The 13,476-nt window shown below is 39.8% G+C and overlaps 1 protein-coding gene across 1 annotated transcript in view; it reads right to left on the bottom strand.

The window, feature by feature from the left end:
* The window catches only part of DMRT1 (doublesex and mab-3 related transcription factor 1), a 75,739-nt gene that overhangs the window by 16,856 nt on the left and 45,407 nt on the right, over positions 1-13,476 (bottom strand). The gene's annotated exons all lie outside the window — the stretch shown is intronic.

The following is a 13,476-nucleotide window of genomic DNA, read 5'->3' as shown; positions in this document are numbered from 1 at the left end:
TTAGAACTCGGGCTCTAAGTTTGTTCTCCCTATCGTGGTACTTTTATTCAAATATAACTCCTTCTCTTGATTATCCCAATCTTGGGCTTGTAATCTAGCACCCCATACTCCAAAATTGCTTAGGCCTGGTGGTGGCACAGAGCCATGGTGGTACAGTGGTTAGAATGCAGTATTGCAGGCTAATTCACTGCTCACTGCCAGCAGTTCGATTCTGAGAGGCTCAAGGTTGTCTCAGCCTTCCATCCTTTTGAGGTCGGTAAAATGAAGACCCAGATTTTTGGGAGCAATATGCTGACTCTGTAAACCGCTTAGAGAGGGCCGTAAAGCACTGTGAAGCAATATATAAATCTAAGTGCTATTGCTATTGCCTAGTCATCTCAGTTAAGGGAAAACTTCATCAGATACGGATGAAACTCCACTTCAGGTGATTAATGGCATCTCTCCACTCAAAAACAGATTGTATCAATGTAGCCAAGATGGACTCAAGTAGAGGGACTATAAGGCTGGAAATCCAAGGGAATATGTGATTATGTGGACAGATTCATGTACATTACATGGTCACTTTCATCTTTTAATGGGACTTTTGTGGGTTCAAACATTCTACGGCAGTGGTTCTCAACCTGTGGGTCGGGACCCCCATTTGGGGTCGAACGACCATTTCATGGGGGTCGCCAAACCATGCTGTCCACCATTTTGTTCCCTTTTCCCTAGCTGTCCTACTCCCTCTTATTGGTGGCCACACCCACTTGGGGGTCATCACAACATGGGGAACTGTATTATGGGGTCACGGCATTAGAAAGGTTGAGAACCACTGTTCTACGGGGAAATGAATTCACAGACTTCTTCACTTTAGGCGACTATATTCAGCGCATTGCCTTAAAAGACTGTCCAGGTCCTCTTGCTCAATGGTAGTAAGAAAGGATATCTAGAAGCTCTCATATACAGTCTACTTTTCCTTAAACTCTCAGACCAGAAAAATGCAGATGTTATATTGTGTCTTGCTCTCATGTATAGCATTTTCCATAACTTCCACGTGTTTGTGAGTTAATTCCTGGTAGAAGGTTTGAACCCCATCGAACAGTATCTAGCTAGATGCATCTGAAGTGTCTCAATAAAGGATGAAGTCAGTCACATGTTGCCCCTTGGTAGTCAGTGTAGCTACAAAACATTACACAGGATATAAGTTGCGTGTAAAAATAGAGCAAGTTTCCCTCCCCCCACACCTTCAAAATCAGCAGCCTAAGTCATGGAAAATCATTAGAGCAAGACACAATATAATGTCTGTACCTTTCTGCTCTGAGAGCTTATGGGAAGGTATATATACCATTCTGAAAGCTTCCTCCAAAAACTGAGAGAGAATGATTGGTTCAAACGTACTCAGCTGGTTTTGTACCTATGGCAGGATTCCTACCTCCCTGTTTCAAGCCTATGGCCTTTAACCACTACACCAAACTGTCTCGTAACTTCTAGTTAGACAATGGAACAAGTGGAAATTTCTTTGAAGTGGTTTGAGAATGACAAAGAGCAGTTTCTTCTCCATCACACAATGCTAGGCTAGCTTAAATGGTAGACTTATATTTGGAGCAATGTATATTGTGTGTCTTTGGCTTTCCTAGTTTAAGTATCTCCAACTAGGACTGCTTTCAATGTTTCAAGATTTTAGCATTGCTGCTTAGTGAGTGTCCCAGAAAACAGAGGAAGCAGTCTTAAAATCCTGCATTAAATAGACGAGAAACAAAGATTGTCTATCTTCAATAAAACCAGATTCCAATGCTGTTTTAGAACTTGCGTTGCTCAAGTATTTTGTGAGTCACAGAACTTTACGTAGCAATAAATGTGTTAGCCTTTAAAGTGCCACAAGATTCATGATTTTTGACACAAAACACTAACTAAAGGCCCCACTCTGCAACTGTACATATGAATATCAGTAATCCTCAACTTATAGCAGTTCATTTAGTGACCATTCGAAGTTACAACAGCACTGAAAAAAGTGACTTATGACCATTTTTCACACCTATGACCGCTGCTGCATCCCCAGGGTCATGTGATTTACATTTGGATGCTTGACAACTGGTCCATATTTATGGTGGTCGCAATGCCCCAAGGTCATGTGATCACCTTTTGCAATCTTCTGACAAGCAAAGTCAACAGGGAAGCCACTTAACAACTGTGTGGCTAATTTAACAATTGCAGTGGTTCACTTTACAAATGTGGGCAGTCGTAAAATGGGGCAAAGCTCACTTAACAAATTTCCCACTTAGCAACCTAAATTCTAGGCTCAACTGTGGTCATACTAGAGACAGGAAGAAGTAAATATCTGGTTCATACTGATGGAGCAATTTGATTGTATGTATGTATGTATGTATGTATACAGATTTTTAAAATGGCACCTCTGCCTGGCAAAAATCATATAATCTGAAGTAGATAGGCAGGGGAAAAAATTACTGGCAAGATTTAGAAAATAGCAGCTTTGGCATTTGCATGCCTGATCTACTTCAACAGGTCTAGAGGGGAAAGAAATATAATTTATTATAGCTCATTTGGCTCAGCAACAATTGCTTTCTCCAAAAGGAAGAGAGAACAATATAATTGAACATAAGTGCCCTCTTGAGTGGATAAGCCGCCGACTGCCTGAGGCGAGAGCTGGTACTGATGTACTACAAGGCATTACAAGAGTGCTGGGTGCTATAGCTAGCAATTATCCTGGTATTTAACCAAATCTATCGCTCATCAGCAAAGCGTTTAGTGCAGTAGTCAGAGCGAGACATGCTGACATGGAGCACAGTTACTTAACTGTCCCCTGCAGCGATTATGCTGTTCCTTTCCGCAGCTCAAGAGTCATGTCAAATTAAACAACAACACATTGACTTTTCACTTGTAGAAACATTACCAGGTGATTGACAGCTCTGGGATGCTGTAAAGGGGGGGGGGTTGTCCCCTATCTCATCAACAAACAGAGGTTCCTTATTTGCCAGGCAGCTTTGCTCTCTTTTCACTCCCTTCCCCCTTAAGTAGCTTATTTTCTCATGCATGGTTTTCACTCCCCTTCAGTTTGCTTATCTCTGATGGGCTCTTTGTCATCAAGGGCTATTTTTCTGCTGAAGCAGGAACAAAAGTGAAAGTTTGAGTCACAAAGGTATCACTTTTCCTCATGAATCCAAATGTACAATGGCAAAAAAAAAAAAATCAGTATTCAAAGCTGCAACCATTAAAGAAACAGAAAACTACCGAAGTAAACTATTGAGAGAGAGAACCATTAGTTTATTGTTCTTCTGTGTAGTTCTCTAGAGATGCAATGCTGTCTACCCTTTGTTGATGGGCATTTTTCTGGTATTTATGTTAGACAACTTTCTACTTCCATGGTCACACAGACTCCAGCTATAGCAACATTTCTCTACACTAAGTTTCCATAAAATACTAATGGATCACGGACTGTTTCCAAACAGTACCTCAGCCTGAGGATTGCTATCGGTAACAGCTGCTGAAGTGCCAAGCAAATAATTCATCTACTTTAATATAAATCTAATTTGTAATAGCTTACGTATAATTGCGCTCTTACTTGCTGTGTGTTTGGTGAGGGTTAACACATACCCAGCAGGGCTATCTTAATCCCACTAATGTTTCCATTTCTCCAGAAAAATTCTCTTCTTGCAGAATTTGGATTACTTTGGCAAACATGTACATATCTAACATGTACAGACAGCCCTCAACTTACAACCAGTTGATTAGCAACTATTCAGTTACAATGAAACCCTCTCCCCCCAAAAGGGAATTTATGACCCACATTTGAAGTTCCAATGGCCAGGGGTCTCCACAGTCACATGATCACTTTTTAGGCACTTGGAAACTGGTCTGCATTCATGGCTGTTTGCAACCTCCTTCACTCACGTGACTCTGATTTACATTTTTTTTTCTTTTTTTTTGCTGAAAACTGATGTTTGCTTCTGGTTTCTGGGCAAAAAAATGCCCGTAGAAGATGATGGGTTTGCTTAACGATCACTGCATTCACTTAATGACTGCTGCCAAAAGATTTGCGCTTAAAGACCAGCACAACTTACAACCAAAATTCCAATCAATTAATTATGGTGGTAATTCTGGTCAAAGTTTAATACAGAGAGCTACAAATATTTATGTACAAGTAGTCCTCAACCTAAAACAAGAATTAGGACCAGAATTTCTGTGGTTAAGCAAAGTATTTGTTAAGTGAGCCGTTACAACATTTTTTGTCACAGTTGTTAAGTGAATCACACAATAGTTATGTGAAACCAGCATTGATTTTGCTTGTTTGGAAGCCAGGTGGGGAAAAAAAAAATCGCAAGAGCAATCACATGACCCTGGGATGCTGCAACCATCATAAAGACAGGCCGGTTGTCTAATGCCTGAATTTTGACTATGTGACCATGGGGATGCTTTGATGGTCCAAAGTGTGAGGACCTGTAGTAAGTCACTTTTTTCAGTGCCATTGTTAACTTTGGTCACTAAATGAATGGTTGCAGGTAAAGGACTATCTCTAGTCCTTACCGGCATCAGACCGACATCTTAGAGTACAAAATCAGGAACCCAGCCTTCTGCCAGTTCATCATCGGCACCACCAACCACATTCTCACTGGACCCAGAAGGATTATGTAGGCAAGGTCAATAGTGCCAACACTTTTTTTTCCTCACTACTACCACATTTGGCTTAAAGAGAAAGAGGGCACAAAAAGACAGGTCTGGCCATAGCAACAATCAGGAGAACAAGTGGGAAACATTCAGAAAGGGAAGCCATTGCATCAATCGTGACATGAGTGAACTCAGTCAGCCAAGATGCTCTCATATATAGGAGGTAATGGAACCGGGTACCTTTTCCCTGTGGCTTAAAATAAATCTGCGTTTGTTGATCTATCTTGTCCCACACTCCCGAGTGAAAGCTGGAAATACTAGGAAATCTATTTTCTATATTGCTACCCTCCCTTGTTCTCTTGCCATTTTCTTTCTTTATTCTTGGATTGAGAAGACAGACAGACATTTCCACACAAAGGGCTGAGTTCGGCTTATGTGTCACTAATCTCTGTTTTCCTATCTCATATTTAAAAACTTCATTTAAAATATCAATGCTTACTAATCTTAAGGACAGTGTCAGAAAAAGGCAAACACACAGGAAGACTTGCAAGATTCTGTTATTATAACGTATCTCTTGTGGAGCCAGTTTCTTGATCTGATCTATCTAGTAGGGCTGACAATTTTTAATCACATTTGCTCTGGATCTTATCCTTGGAAATAGTCCTCCACGGCAGGTGGAGGTGGGATATCTTCAGTTGGCTCCCATTAATGTATCCTCAGGGCTGCTGTTTTGATAATCAGAAAGTTATTTTTCAGTGCAGACCTCCTCAGAGGCAGCCCTTAGGCCAAGTACAAGTTGAATAACCTTCAGGAGAGCTGTGCTGTCCTTCTGTCGGCCCCGCTGTCTTTGAAAATTGCCTGCAGAGTTAGTGAGCGGGAACAGTTAAGATTTACAAACAATGATGAAGCTTGTCACGCATCTTTCACCATTCATCATCTGGGTGCTGTGGCTGGGCGGTGAAGTGTTCTTCATAAAAACCAGCTCAGTGTGAAATACACCTCGCTGCAATGTTTACTGCTCTGAAACTCGTCAGAAGCCCTTTATAGTAAATCCAGATTGCGAGGTGACATTACAGTATATCATTGCACAGCGCGGTGGGGTTTACACTAGGAATGAGTGCAGTTCACACCAGATGAGATGTCAAAATTGAGTTATGTAGGAATTTGGCTGTTATATGAGGATAGCTTTTGTTTTCTCAAGACTGAAAAGTTTGTGTATGTGTGTGTGTATATGTATATATATATATATATATATATATATATATATATATATATATATATATATATTCTAAAAACAACATAGACACGTAAACACACACACACATATATATGTATATACAAACACACATACACATATATATGTACGTATATACATGTATATGTATATATATGTGCGTATATGTTTACATGTCTATATGTTGTGTTTTTAGATAATATATAATTTGCTTTCATTCATACAGCTGGAAAACTAAATGGATGGATGGAGGCATGAATCATATGGTAGGAATACATATTTAGCTGTCCTTGGGTTACTTATATATAGATAGTAATATTAATTTCTATATTTTTTTCATTCTGATCACTATTTTCTGTTGTTGTTTATATACTTACTGCTGATTATTCGTAAGTTTAATTATGTTTTAACTGAAACAATGGCAAGCCTTGTTAGCTGCTATCATTAATAAACTTATAAAATCCATCAACAAAAATATATGCTCTAACTTTTCTGCTATAACTCCTTAGTGTCATTGTTTGTCAGAACTCTTATCTTAAATTTTCAGTCATGTTGCTTTTAAACACGGGCATTTATATCGTTTTCCAATCATTGTAGCCATTTAGTGAGGATGCCAGCTTTATAGTCTGTGCACCAAAGTTTAGATAAAAAAGAATTCACTCATTGAATCGTCATATTTTGCTGTGCAAAGCGTTGATCAAATTTTGCAGGGCACATTTGATTGCTTAATCACATTGCCCTCTTCTCTATAGAAGAAAAAAATCAGGAAAATTAGATTATGGAGGCTTGCAATTTATAACTTTATCTCATCTTATCCATGGATGGAAAGATAGAAGACCTATGCAATGAATTGGGAACCACCTGCCTAGAAGTATACTTAGACTATTTAAAAAAATGTTGATATGATTGCTAGCTTGTTTTTTAACAAGATATACTCAATATCAAATTGCAAGGATTTATGCAATTTTATCTAAAATTGCCAACACTGGAAATTACATTGTGGTCTTGAATTTCTAATAGAAAAAATAAACAACCTCTGTCTTCAAGTGTATTCTAAAGTACAACAAGTGATGACAAATAGAAGTTGTAGTCCAGCAGTGTTAGGAGGACTATAGATTTCTAATTTCCCTGTTTCATTTCTCTTTTAGATCACAGGGAGTCAATGGGAACCAGTCTTGGTGAGTTGTTCTGTGGCGAACTGGCCATGGTAAGTTATCATAGAACCTGCTCCTGCACCTATTATCTTAAGACAGTGTTTCCCAAACTTGACAATTTTAAGGCATGTGGACTTCAACTCCCAGAATTCCACAGCCAGCGTTGCTGGCTGTGGAATTCTGGGAGTTGAAGTCCTCATGCCTTAAAATTGTCAAGTTTGGGAAACACTGTCTTAAGGTCTTCTAGATGGCTTCTCCCAAGTCAGCTGCAGAACTCCTACAAATGTTGAAGAGTGTCCTAACTTAGGATCAAGGACAGGGGACAAGAATAAATTCTGCGTGTACTTGGAGTAACTCCTATTGGGTTTAATGGCTCTTACCCTCCCCCCAGTTAAGTGTGCATAGGATTGCCTGCAGCCCAAGATGTAATCTTGCTCACATGACTTCCCACAATTACAGTAGGTAAACATAATGAAGATTGATGGCCCAAAATTCACAATCCTTCCCACCAATTACAGACTCCCAATTCATCCATCCACTTATGTATTTACCCGACAGAAATTGTTCAGACTTTAAATCATCTTTTGGTCACCTAGCAAACAAGGCAGAATATTTAAAATGTGTTGAGGACAACCAAACTGGTCTAAGTAATTTTGAATATCAAGCATTAAACTCTCACGCAAATAAGCAAAGTTGTCCCAAACGATTTCGGTGATCACTCTGAGCATTAGTTATTCTGAGGGAATCACTTTTAATCTTCTTTTAGTGTCTGATCATTTACATTAGGAGAATTACAAGATTGATTTGACTCTTATTACCTTGAATCAATGACCTATTCAAAACCTAGTAGGAACCCAGGGAGACTTTTAGCCTTTCCTCTTTGTTTACTGTCTTCCTTGGGTTAATAGAAATACTAAACCTAACCAACTATCATGTAATATATGAAAAATGGGTGATTAGAAGGCTCTGACTTCCCACTACAGCACTCCATACTGGGAGAGTCAGCAGCATGCTTGAATTTTCAGATCTGTATTAGTAAGCTGAGTTCAAAAATCATAGCAAGCATGTCATAAGCTTGGGATTATATCCTGCCATTGTTTTTACAAATAACTCAAGGTGGTGAACATATCAAACACATCTTCCTCCTTTTGTTTTCCTCACAACAGCAACCCTGTGAGATGAGTTGGGCTGAGAGGGAGTGGCTGGACCAAAGTCATCTATTTGGCTTTCATGGCTAGGGTGGGCCTAGAATTCACGGTCTCCCACTTTCTAGTCCAGGGGTGCCAAACTGCTGGCCCGTGGGCCGGTTTCATCATACTGAAGCCACGCCCACCCCCTTGCCAGCAATGGCAAAACCGGCCCGATACGTTGCGCGACATCACAAGTTTAACACTCCTATTCTAGTCTGATGTCTTAACCACTAAACCAAACTGGCTCGTGGCCCCCATGATTGGGTTGGAGGTGTTTGATGCACATTCCACTACTATTGAGATGGCAGACTACATAAAAAGCTACTATTATAGCAGCCCTAAGGAAAGCTTTTCCCAGCAAATCTATCTGGTTGCTGTGATTCCTCTTCTGATGCTCACTGAAATCTTATTTTTGATAGACTTTAGATTTTGCTCTTTTTAAAACATGATTTGAACTGCCTTTTAAATACTGTTTTCTTTTTATATGTTTATAGGATCATTTTAGTTACGTTCAGGACTCTGTTTAAAGCTGAGGTACGATAACCACTTCAATATTACAAGCCGTTTGTACTTCTATTATTTTTCTTTTATCCCTTAATAATAATAGAAAAATTAAAATTGAGAAGCCACCAAACTAGGATCAATCCTTTAAAAATGATCTTATCCACCAGAAAAATGCAGAGATTTTAAGCTGAAAAGCTGCTTTAGGGTGGTGGTGGTATGGGGGCACTCAAAAAGCAGCTGTTTTTTCTAGGATTGCAAACTTCTCTTCCAAGCACAATCCCTTATACCAGGGGTAGGCAACCTTGGCTCTTTATGACTTGTGGACTTCAACTCCCAGAATTCCTGAGCCAGCATGGCTGGCTCAGGAATTCTGGGAGTTGAAGTCCACGAGTCATAAAAGAGCCAAGGTTGCCTACCCTTGCCCTATACAATCCCACAAAAATAAGCCTCTGGTTGAACTTGCAGACAGATGCTTCCATATTCTAAAATACAAAATGCTGCATAACTCTAATATCCATGTTGCCCCTTTCAACTCTATTCACAAATTAATCACCAACAATAGCTAGAGACTCAGGAGTTAGGAAGAATACAATTCATGGCTTATAAGGAAGTAGTGTAATCAGGAAGTGTCAGTTAAATGACTTGCCAGCAAGCAAGACCGAACATGTGAACACCGTATCACTTCTACATATGCTGCTCTTTCAGGATTGTTTCCATGGGTATCAACTAAATCAGTCCATAATTACATTTATCTACTCTCCATTCAGAAATTGGAGGGGAGAAAGGAGTAAAAGAAATAACTTCTAAGTACTCAAGTTTGGAATTTTGCTTCAGTTGGGCCCAAATTATTTGCCTTGAAGTCCTGGGAGTACGTACATACATATGTACGTACATACATATGTCCTCGAAGCACGAAGCTGAAAGCACCAGCCTGAAGATGACAAATGGGACTTCGTCGAAACTTCGCCAAGACACTTCCAATTTTACGCGGGAGAAAACCCGAACAACCAAAGACCTCCATACATACATACATACATACATACATACATACATACATACATACATTTACAGTTGAATAGACCTAGTCCTATTAATTGCCTAATAAAATCTCCTTCTTCTTAACATGCAGCAGCAGCAGCAATGGGAGAACCTCTTTGACATATTCCCTTTTTGATGACTCTGTGATGTCTTAATTCAGCATTGAATTAAATTCCCTAAACTCTAGTGACCACAATCCCATGGTCCCTCAAGTTCTTGAAGCCTCACTGCAAAGCCTCCTCTTCCCTTGCCATCACGCTGCTAGTTACATCTGAGAGGAAGAAAGAGGAAGAGAGGGACCATTTCTGACTCTGTGGTTCTCAGTCCTCCTGATGTCACAGAGCATAATCTGAACATTTACAAGGCTTTAGGAGTTAAACAATTCCAAAGGCAAGTTGAAACGATTAGCAAGGAATCACTAAAAATAAAACTGAGGATGACTATCCTGTGTGCCAGTTGGGCCTGTTCGTGGATGAGGGGGCCTTGTCAAGATCACTAAAACCTTGCACCATTCAGAAGCTACAAATGGTCCAGAATAGAGTGGCATAGTATCGGTAGCTATTAGTGCACCCCTGTGACACTACTATTTTATGAGCTGCACTGGCTCTCAGGAAGCTTCCAGGTGAAATTTAAGATGCTGGTTACAACCCTTCTCATGGCAAAGAGCTTGACTCACCATGAGACTTAACAGATTAGAAGGCGAAAGGGCAGACTTTTTGGTATTTGTATGTGGGGAACAACTTCTCTAGAGCCTTTCCCAAAAGAAATAAATATACATAACTTCATCTTAAACAATTTATCCTCGAATCAAATGTTATTCCAGAGAAGCACATTCTTTCTTTTTCTCTTTTTCTCTGTAACAACATGTAAGTGATTTGTCATTGCCATATTCTGGAATATTCCTTCAACCTCTCCATTTAATTCAAAGCCTCCCATTCAAGCATCTGATCCTGCTTATTACCCAAGTCTAAGACAACAGATGGCCCTTGACTTATGACTGATGGCTTGACAGTTTGAAGTTATGACAGACCTCCGGGGGGGGGTACTTACAACCCAGATCCTAAGTTCCAATGGCCAGCCTGCCTCTCCCCCCCTATGGTCACATGCCACATGGTAGGTGCTAGGCAACATTTGCAGCATCCCGTGGTCATGTGACTGCAGTTTGCAACAGTTTTGCTGGAAACTGGGATTTACTTCCAGTTTTCAGCTAAATTGACCCACAGCAAAGAAAGACCTTGCTTTTCTACTGAGGTTAAAAATGGTCATAAAATTGGGTTGGTGATCTACTTTACAACTATCATGTCCAATGACTATGATGGGCAGTTCCATTACAATTGTTAAGTCAAGGACTACCTGTAGCCATATTTGACTAGCTGCTGCCATCACTGACAGATTGATAAGATTTGCATCTTGCCTTTGCTCCAGGAATTCAGGATAGCATACAACAACCCTGTGAGGTAGCTTAGGTTGAAAGTAAGTAGCCCAAGTAAGCTTCAGTTATGGAGTGGACTTGAACTTGAACTTTGATTGAGCTCAAGTTAAGAAGAGATGAACCTCATTAATACACAGCTGGGATACAATAGCCTCGACCTTGTTTTTAATGACATGTTGTACTAATCTGAAATTATACTTTAATCTGATTTGTTGCTCTAATGTAAGACATGTTACAATGACTATCTAAGAGGATAAGCCAGGTGACTGGCAACAACTGAGGACAGAGATAGGATAGGTATCAGCAATGAGGACAAACTTTCACACCATATAATTTTATGCTCCCTCGAGGATAGGGAAGAAGAGAAAGGCCCTAAAAGACTTGCAGAAAAATAAAATTCATTCCTCAATGCTGTCATCTCTGGCTAGCAGTGAACAACAAGAAAGCCACAAATTGACTCAAGATTATTGACTGATTTATCTAGGGCACTTCTGTATGGTGGCGGATGTGGTGAACAGAATGCTAGCAGAAGGCCGATACTGATTGTTGGTCAGCTGAGGCGAGCATTGGTGGATTCTGATGAGGGTTCAAAATAGCTGCCAGGAGGACAAATGGGGCTATTGTAGATCTGAAAGTTTGGGAGAGGTAGAAATGGGTAGTGATGTAGTGGTGCTTTCAATCCAGTCTCCTGGTTTCTGATATTTCACCTGATATTAACCCCATGATTTAACACCCATCTCTATAAGCGTAAGGAACAGAAACCCGATTGAAATTGAATTCTAGGAGGTTACATTTTGTGTTCAACACAGTACTGCAATATGCAGAGGCAGCAATAAACTGGCTATCAATGGAAACCGAACTGGAATCTATAGAAGCTATAAATATATGATCTTCTTCAAAGCAGTAACTTAACATTTTGGCAGCAAAATGAAAATGGCTTGTTAATGGATTTTTTTTCTGAGGTTTTTTTTTTTTTAATATCAGTTTAGTCTACAACTGTAAACAAGTGGAGGTATCCCATCCAAATACTGAACAATTACAACCCATTTCACTTTTGTGGCAGACATGGTTGCCAGATGCTGCCACCTACTGAGATCTTTAAGCTATAAAGTTGTTAGAATTCTGACATTCACATGTGAAGTAGCAAATAAAGAGGGAAGGAACAAGTGGCATCCTTCAAATCCTTATATTTTGATTTCAAAACATGTACAGGTAGTCCTCGACTTACGACCACAATTGAGCCCAAAATGTCTGTTGTTAAGTGAGACATTTGTTAAGTGAGTCTTGCCCCATTTTACGACCTTTCTTGCCAAAGTTGTTAAGTGAATCATTGCAATAAGTTAGTAACCTAGTTGTTATATGAATCTGGCTTCCCCATTGGCTTTGCTTGTCAGAAAGCTGTGAAAAGGGGATCACGTGACCCTGGGACACTGCAACCGTCATAAGCATGAACCAGCTGGCAAGCATCTGAATCTTGATCACATGATCATGGGGATGTTGCAAAGCGTGAAAAACATCATAAGTCACTTTTTTCAGTGCTGTTGTAATTTTGAACGGTCACTAAATGAGCTGTTGTAAGTCGAGGACTACCTGTACACAGTTCGACACTTTCTACATTTTTATTGCAAACACAGAGAAGACTGGAGACTTATGTCTGCCTCTAAAATAGAAATGTACATAGTGTGCCTGGAACAATAATCATATTATGGAGGATACAGAGGAATTATTGGAAGGATCAACCCAAAAGTGTGCCATGTGATTTTGTATTCACAACTTTACGAAGCGTACCTTTGTTTCTCAGGTTGGCAGGTCACTCTACTATGGAAAAATACTTTGTCAGAGCTGAGAAAAGTCTGCCTGAATTCAGTAAATTATATCTCCCTGCTTGCCTGTTGCTGACTGATGGACTAACTTAGGGAACAATATCAGAATCTGGAATATTGTCTGGACAAGTAGTCAATAGTGATGGAAAACATTGAATTTTTTGCAATTTAAAAATGCACAAAGTAAACAATTCTTCTCCTTCAAATTCCTACAAACAACCTTTTCCAACTACCGTAGATGCCCACCAGATTGATTGGAGAACAGCTCCCAGATTTCCTTTGCCAGTCTGCTACATATGGAGGGCAGGGTGTTGAGAAGGAGTAAAATACTGCCCCCCCCAACGATTTATCTATCTCAACGTATTCAAGTGGAAGAAGAATTTAGTGCTATGCCAGCAACTGCAGGCCACAAAACCACACAGATTTTCAAGTAGGAAGAAGTCCCTAAGCACAAACATAAACCAAAACTTGGAAATATTTATTCTCTGAAGAAAGGAAT

The sequence above is a fragment of the Crotalus tigris genome, unplaced genomic scaffold (genome assembly GCF_016545835.1).
Source record: "Crotalus tigris isolate CLP2741 ecotype Arizona unplaced genomic scaffold, ASM1654583v1 scf7180000019422.807890, whole genome shotgun sequence".
NCBI classification, from domain to species: domain Eukaryota; kingdom Metazoa; phylum Chordata; class Lepidosauria; order Squamata; family Viperidae; genus Crotalus; species Crotalus tigris.
This window is presented reverse-complemented; position numbering and strand designations above follow the sequence as displayed.